Below are 8,446 nucleotides of genomic sequence, written 5' to 3'. Positions count from 1 at the left end.
ATGTAACTTTGTGAGGGGATTAGGCGTTTCCTAACAATTCTCAGCACTACAGTTCCCAGGATACTTTGGGGGAAGCTATAGGTATTTAAAGTGCCATGCTACTGCTTCAAATGTATAGTAGGGCTCAAGAGGCACAGGTGGGTGGCTCCAGATGGATGTTTTTTGTGTGGGATCAGTACCACTCACCCATACAAAATGCCTATACCCCCCACTTCAGTTTAATCTGGGTTTACGATTGCTGTGGAAAATCCATAAAGCGAAAACAATGTGTTGTCAACAACCTGCTAGTTGCATCTGAATGACTCAGTTGTGATATTAAAACCTCCATTTGGAAGCATGCAAAAGAGCGAAGCACTGAATAAACCTCGACTTTAGCTCAGTTGCAATGATGCTTACTCAACTTCATGCCCCTATTCATAAAATGATTTTTTTTTTAATAGCAAAAATTCTAAATTTAAAGGAAGGCCTGACCATTTAAACATTCTAATTGTATAACTGTCACATGGCATAACATTAAGTGGCTTTTAGCCAACGCTTTGCCACACCATAAAGCTCTTTACTCTTTGACTCAGTCATTTTGCAGCTGTCTCATGTCTGCACAAAGGTTTCAGGTCCTCACCCAGATATTTTTACTATGGGTGTTTGGCTTGACTAAGCCTTGTGGCTATACCTTCAAGCAGCACAAATGACAACTGGCATTGTGTTTGCATTAACGTGCCTGAATAAAAGAGATCTGTTGCTTTAAATCATGTTTGCTGTGACTCTGGAAACTAAGTAAACATTATCTTGGTAAAGCCTTGCATTCTAACACAGCAGGTTGGTGACAGAAGGTGCCGGGGCTGAAGGTCGCGGCTGTTTCAAGCAAGGATTTTCCCAGTCCAGGCCTCAGAACTTCACTGTAAGCTCCCTAAATCACTGTAAAGACGGGACAGAATTTGCGACTGCGCTGTACTGGATACCCTGTTGGTAAAACTGCCAGGCTAAGAGAGTAAACCAATCGTATGACAATAGGTGAGTAGAGCAACAACAAATGGAAGAAAGGTAAAGAATTATTTGTTCTGTGGGGGAAAAGAATCATGGGGCGGAAGATGGAAAGAAGGATATAAATCTGGAAACCCTGGCAGAACATTTGGTGAGGTAAATGGGGCCACTGCATCTGATCGGGCACAAAAAGCCACTGGGAGTTATTCAAGCTGTGGGAATGTCAGATAAGTGGAGGGGGCACATCACTGGCAAAATTATAGTAACTGGGTCACCACGACAAGTAAGCAGAAGATCCAGTATTCACAAACTGGCCGGGATAACACAGCTCACCAGTTCATACGAAGGAGGGACAAACACTCCTAAAGAAACATTCCAAGAAACAATTTGCCACGTTATTGTAATTTTGAAGAGACAACAGGGTGACAAGCAGTGATTGTTCTTGGGTGCTCTTCAGCACATCTCTTTTTCAAGAGAAACAATTGTCCTTTTTTGTTACGGAAATTATCTTTCCCATTAGGGAGCTACAGTATTGTTAGCCCAGCAACAAAAACCCGTTGATCTTCAATTGCCTAGGATCCTGTATAATACTTAATGCAAATGCAAAAATGAGACGTTCCATCTTTAAAAAAAAATATTCAGGGATTGCTTGGGTTAAAATAGATAAAAAATGGTTTTTTGTTTTTGTTTTTTTGGATCAAATGGGCAGTACTTTCAATATCTGAAAGCAGGAGGCTGATTTAGTATAAAAACAGAATTTTGAGAACATGGTTTTGAACCTGAGGCAAAAGCAGTCAGTTGAATCCAGATTAATTTTTGATATATGAGAGGAAATAGGCATACCTTCAGATTTTCCCCAAATGTTAGCACCTACCCTTGCTATTAAAGTCGATTTTATAGGTACAGAAGGCCATGTATGTTAACAATAACATGTTAACTGACAGAACAGACAATGACAAAGATCTTTTGAGAACATAGTGTTCTGACAGCTCTATGAATAATAGGGATTTTTCAGTCCACGCCCATTAACATTGTTAAATAACCCAAAGCCAGGCATGAAGAAAGCCACACCTTTGAAAAGCATTTGTCTGAAAGCAAAGCAATTTAAATTTTTAAAAAGGTCATTATTACTCAGATTGAAATTTTAAAACTGCACCTGCTTGGACAAGATCAGTTGCCAGCATCCTCTTAACTGTACCATTCATAAATCAAGATCAATTGATCAGGGCCACATAAAAAGGGTGCCCTTCCTTTGGGATCTTGCCTAAATTTTGAGCTCAAATTCTTTCCTCACAAATGCTTTTAAGTGGCTTGTCTGGGCAGAGTTAAACCATCCTGGGAGCATTTTAATTTCTCATACCTTATTATATTTTGTATATGCATTTTATTCTGTTGGGATGAAGTGTATATATTTTTTAATCCAAATAATGAGATAAAAGGCCCACTACTATGCTGCTGCTGCTTCCTTCTCCCTGCCTGCCTGCCAGGTGCCATCTTATCACCCATTTCCTTCTCCCTGGCACATCTCTCTGTGGCTGTGTGTACACCATACATTTAAAACACATGACTTCCCCCACATGACTGTCATTTGTTACGGGTGCTGGAAGATGAGGAGTAAACTACAGTTCCCAGGATTCATTGAGGGAATCCATGTGCTTTAAATGTATGGTGTGTACAGTCCCCTTCTCACTCACCTCTTTTTCTCTCACCTCCCCCTGTCCTCCTCTCACCCCGCTGTCTTCCGCCTGACCCCTTTCCTAAGCAATGTGCTATTTGCAGCAAGGTTTCATTGCGGCAGATGAAATGCAATATCAGAGAGATGACACAGATCATAACGCGATGTAGTCTAAAGTCTTGTCACATTAACTCAGGCATAGGCAAACTTGGCTCTCCAGATGTTTTGGGAATACAACTCCCATCATCCCTAGCTAACAGGACCAGTGGTCAGGGATGATGGGAGTTGTAGTCCCAAAACATCTGAAGAGCCGAGTTTGCCAATGCCTGCATTAACTGATCATGTTTCACAGAGGGCAGCCTGCATTCCCCCCTCCCAATTCATAAATTTAAGGTGCTGCTTATTACCTAAATGACTTGGGACCACAGTACCTAAAGGACTGCTTCCTCTGGCATGGGTCAGCCTGCCTTAAAAGATCATCTGAGGGGGCTGTTTTGTGTGTGCTACTGCCCTGCCCTCCAGGGAGAATCAGTGGTGGCTACAACAGGGAGGGCCTTTTCCATTAATTGGAACTAGTAGTTAGAACTCTCTGCTATGGAAGGTCAGCGTGGGGCAGCCCGCATTCAAGCTGGTGTTCCGTCATTGCTTGGAATTTTTTTCTTTTTCAGCAAGCTTTTGCTGCTTACATATTTATTTTAGTCTGGCTCTCTGTTGATTGTTATGTTACACGCAACCCCAATCTCCATGAGTAGTGTGCGATTTCCATAAAGTGGTGCAAGATTCTAAGAAAGACACACCTGTTCCAGATGCACATAAGAAATAAGTTAGTAAAGGCATTCAGAACAAATCATCAAAGCAGATCACAACACAATGACACTTTTTAACTTAACACAGCCCAGCAACAGTCTTTCCCGTTCTAGCAATTTCCAGTTCATCAAGAATTAATCAGGCTTCCTTCTACCTTCTTGGTGCATTCTCCAGCCAGATCTGCATTTCAAAAGCAGCTTTCAAACGCACCAACAGCAATTCTAAAAAACCTTTAAACCGACAAAAACCATAAAGCACAGTGTTTCAAAATCCATTGCTAAACCTTGCAGGAAGAATCCCTGCAGCAAAAGTAAACAGTCTCAGGAATCAGACCCAAACCTCTGCTTCTCCTCCACCAGGCAGCTGCCTGCATAGCTCTTTGTCCTGGGGCTTCCGTGTTTTCATTGAGTTCTCAGTCCAAGTAAATAAACAGCTACACAGAATTCCTTGTTGTGGAATCTTCACAAAGTTCAAGCAAATTACACAGCTACTTCTGGGCTCCACTTCAGTTTCTCCAGAACCTGTCTATTTCTCTTTGGCCTTCCCTTAGGTTGTGGGTTAGAAACTCTAAACTCACACCCCAGTCCCAAAACAGTTCCTGTAGCACAATTCCAGGACCAGATATCTTGTCCGTCGCAGTCGGCGTTTGGTGCCAGGATCTGGGGAGAGAGGTTGGGGCACTCTCAGGCACAGTGCACCCCCCAATAGCAGTTCACCCTCAAAAGTTCAGCACCGGAGGAGGGCTTGCAGACCTTCTCTTCTCGCCTCTTGACTTGACGTCCGCTACTTCACCCTCTGACATGGCTCAGTTTTGCCACCTTCCTCTGAGGCAAAGTGGAGACTGTAGTGTCTTTATGATAAATGGTTTATTTTCACATATATACAACCTGAGCCTGCGATGGAGGGGCTCACAGCATTAACACTCAAGAGGGTCCTGTTTCTCCCATTGCTGCAGCAGCCTTGAATTCAAAAAGAAATACACCGTAACCCTCTGCCCCCCCTCCAGCTTGCAGTACCACATTTTCCTCCAGTCAACTGCAATCCTAAACTTTGCTTTGTCTCTGCTAACTGTCTCAGAGCTGAGGGAGTGACCCTCCCTCTGTCAGGGACAGAGTTACTCTTCACATCTTTCTTAATAGCTCATTAACTTTTAAGTTAATGACCAGTACTTAGCAGCCATTATCAGGCTGGCCTGGCTATTCCAGCCATTTAATCCCTGCTGGATCCAGGGATTCAGGGGGCTTGATTAAATTATAGCACTTACTAAATCCAGGAATTATGGGGAGTGTGGCATCTCCAAACCCTGGCACTTACAACCCATAAAAATATTGTATTGGGCATCTCCAACTGGACCTGGAAAGTAGGGCATAAATCGTGTTACAAAATAATACAAATAAAACATACTGCAGCTATCATTTGAAAAGCCAGATATGACACTAGGATACAAAAAATGTGGCTATCACAACAACAAAAGCTAAAAGAAGAACCTCATATTTCCCCCTTGTGTTTTGTAATCAAAATAGCACACCATTAAGATGACTCAGGGATGGTTGTTCTTTGAAAATCTCCTCCCATTACGCTGCTGTGCCCTTTGTCACAATAACAATATGACTATTCATGAGGATAGCTCAGGGTACTTCTAGCTTTGCAGTGTTACTGATAGGAAGGTTTGAAATATAATGTGTGTCCCGCTCTCACCCCCTCTCAAAATGATCATAACCCTTTTTTGGCAAAAAAGAAGAAGAGGAGACCATAAACCAAATGCAATATATAAATAATCAGTTTGTGTATAGAAAGGACCTGTGTCAGACTGAAGCTTCTCTGTTGTCAATGCATCTTCCTGCAAAGGGGTGTTGTGGAGATAAATTAGATGATGTCCATTTCTGAAAGGCAGCTCTTTGTCCTAGATCTTTCGCAAGTCAATCAAAAAACCACGAAAGCTCAAGAATTTTTAGGTTTGTCTAAAAACAACTTTTGGGTTTTCCTTAAGAGAGTGCATCAATTCTGTGGGTTCCCTTGAAAAGGCACAACAACTTCTGGGGTGTCCTGGTTTTTACTCTTTGAAAATTAGCAACCCTAGGGTATGGTCGTCATCAGCACTTATGTAGCACTTATGTAGCACATCTGAAATTTCACAGTGCTTCACATGCATTGTCGCAGCAGTCTTTACAACCACCCTGCAGCGTAGGCCAACACAATATCCCCATGGTGCAAATGGGCTAAAAATGAGAAGAGTAAGCAGTCTGTACACTAATAATATACTACAGAAACTACTACTGCCGTTGAAACCTTTTACAAACACACATTAAGGATCCTGTGCTGCTCTGCAGAACAAGGAGCATAAAGAGAGACAAAACAGGAGAGAAGGAAGGCATATGCCATTCCCCAAAGGCAACTGAGGCAGAAAGAGAGATTAAGACACTTGCTGTTGCTCCCAAAGGGTGCCAAACTGGAAAAATATCCACAATTTACAGGCCAGTGTCTTAATCACTGAGTCTTGATTCCTCTCTCCCTCCCTTTCTTATTATAGAAGAAAGTACAGAAGAAAAATAGAAACTGAGGGTGTTTCTCAGAGGAACTGCCATGTTCTAAAAATAGGCTGAGACAGCTCCTAGAAATGCGCCGAAGAAATGACAGTAAAAAAGAAAGAAATGAGAGGCTCACTTGCGAACCTCTTGCCATTTGGGTGTCGGACTGGCAGTACAAATTCTGACCTTGGGAAATAACCCGGCATGACATTCAGTGGGTTGACACTATCAAATTTGATGCAGTCTAGCATCTCTACAGTGTGATCTTTCCACCATACTGAGCACCAGTTACTAAGACAATTCTCTGCCAACCTCATTAAATTTATACAATAGGTCACAAAGCCGTAGATGTTTGCTCTGTGACTGTGGCACTGTAATACAGGATGCTAGTTATGTCTATATCCACCGGTGCCTGTAAAATAGATACAGATATTTTCCTTCAAATCATATTTGTAACAGAATAATCTTCCAGGCCTCAATCAGATTGGGGGTGGGCTGAGTTATTTCACAGAGTGATTGGAGAATAAAGCCCCCCTCCCCTAAAATAGCCCACAAACCAGGCTTGCCTATAGAATGCCGGCATGCACCAAAAATATCCTTCATATACACCAAGGTCTAGGACTGTGGGATAAGCAGCCTCATATAACCAACATACTTAAGTGTAATTAATGTATGAAGGGGTTAAGACCATAAAGTAAACTGTCCTGCCAGGCATAGCTCACCTTGGGAGAGACTAGGACCTAGGTAATCAAGCCTTTGTTCCACCTCAGTCTACCTGTGAAGACATCTGAGCTGGTTGCTCCAGGCTCAGACTGCATGTATCTCACAAGCCACTCTTGACTTCCTATACCAATAATTTAGGAACTTTCACCACTGTGACTGAGCCTGGTTTTACTGCCTGTGCAACTGTTTCTAAATGTTGTATTTTTTAAAGCACAAGAACTTGACCTTTGGATAATTTGTAGTAAACCATTTTAACCTACCAAGCATGTGGCCTTTTTCTATGCTGGGGATGAGGACAACTTTGGAAAGAACTTGGAAGGACATGTTTTAAAGGTCTAACAGCCTATATTTCCACACTTTACTTTGCTGCATATTTTGTGCTTTAAATCTCTGCTGGGGTTCTGTCACTAAAGACTACTTGCCCCAAACTTGGATCTTGGCATCCAGGAATTCTCTTTTTGTACCTGTTTTTTCCTTGAACCAACCTAGTGCCCTCCAGATGTTTGAGACTGCAACTCACAGCAATACAAGCTAGCAAGTGTAGTTGGTGAAGGCTGGTCTAGGCCCATCCTTTCTTGTGGTTCCCCCAGGAGTATACAAAGATGGGAACCTCCCATTTGCCAGACACTCCTAGACAGCTCAAAGGGCTTGGATGCTCCTATGTATGTGCACTATATTCAAAGACAGGACCATGGGAACTGTATATGTAGAACCCACTAAGTCTGTAGAAGTATGTGATGGTGATAACTTATCATTTATATGCTGCTCATCTGACTGTGAAACCATACAGACTACAGCAGCTGGAGAAAAGAGGTAGCCAAAATGGAGGTGCCTCCTAGATATTTTGGACTCCAAATTCCATCATCCCTAACCATTGGCCATGCTGCCTGAGGCTGATGGTTGGGAAAGGCTGATCTACAAATACCTGACTCTTTTGCTATGGTACCATCATTGCTATTGTGGTTTAACTTAAACTTAATATGCACTTTCTGTTATGGGGTCCCCAACCCCATTTTATCCTCAAAGGAAACCCTGTGGAATAGGCTAGGTTGAGAGATAATGACTTGCCCAAGGCCACCAAATGAATTTCCTGTATAAACAGTGATTTGAATCTGGTTCTTCCTAGTCCAGTGATTTATCCATTATATCATTCTGGATTTCCCAGCCCCATGGCACTACAAAGCGTGCTCCAAAAAAACCTGGAAATTCCTAGCGTTTCATCCTATTTTAAACTACACTGTGGACATGTATATTAGAAGCACTGTACATAGTGGACTAACTCCATGCCTGCTGAAAGTTGATCTTTCTTGTTGATCTTTTGCATGTGGTTTGGTTATTGTGTACACACCCATCCAAGCATGATCATTACAATTATGGGTGCTAGTGGGGGTGCACAAAAATGGAGGCAATTGTGAAGAGTGCAAAGAGGAAATAAAGCAAGCATATTTGAGTATTGAGTAATCAACTCATAAATATTTGTGTGGTAGAAAGGAATGATGGGCGGTCATGTACACACTCATATCCAATCTACCAACACTTTTTATCACATGGGTGTGGACAGGGTGATAAGCATTAAGACAAAAGAATAACTTTTAATACTTGTTCTACCCAACTGCTACCAGACTGTGGAGAGAGAGAGAGAGAAACCAGGTTGAGAATACAACTAAACCTGTATAGATTTATATTTTTTAATTCAGTATATTACCTTCTTATAACGACTAGTCTGATTTTA

The 8,446-nt window shown here is 42.0% G+C and overlaps 1 protein-coding gene across 6 annotated transcripts in view; it reads left to right on the top strand.

Annotated features, from left to right (window-relative positions):
- Nucleotides 1-804: 804 nt before the first annotated feature.
- The window catches only part of NGEF (neuronal guanine nucleotide exchange factor), a 59,500-nt gene continuing 51,858 nt past the window's right edge, over nucleotides 805-8,446 (top strand). For 4 of the 6 annotated variants that reach the window (XR_014511985.1, XR_014511986.1, XM_083443238.1 and 1 more), the window contains exon 1: nucleotides 809-1,011. The gene's annotated coding sequence lies outside the window, so the exon portion shown is untranslated. Of the gene's footprint in view, nucleotides 1,012-8,446 lie in introns of all 6 variants that reach the window. The other 2 variants (XM_083443235.1, XM_083443237.1) reach the window with 1 other exon arrangement.

Source organism: Podarcis tiliguerta, assembly GCF_965153285.1.
Source record: "Podarcis tiliguerta genome assembly, chromosome: 5".
Classification (NCBI taxonomy): Eukaryota; Metazoa; Chordata; class Lepidosauria; order Squamata; family Lacertidae; genus Podarcis; species Podarcis tiliguerta.
This window is presented reverse-complemented; position numbering and strand designations above follow the sequence as displayed.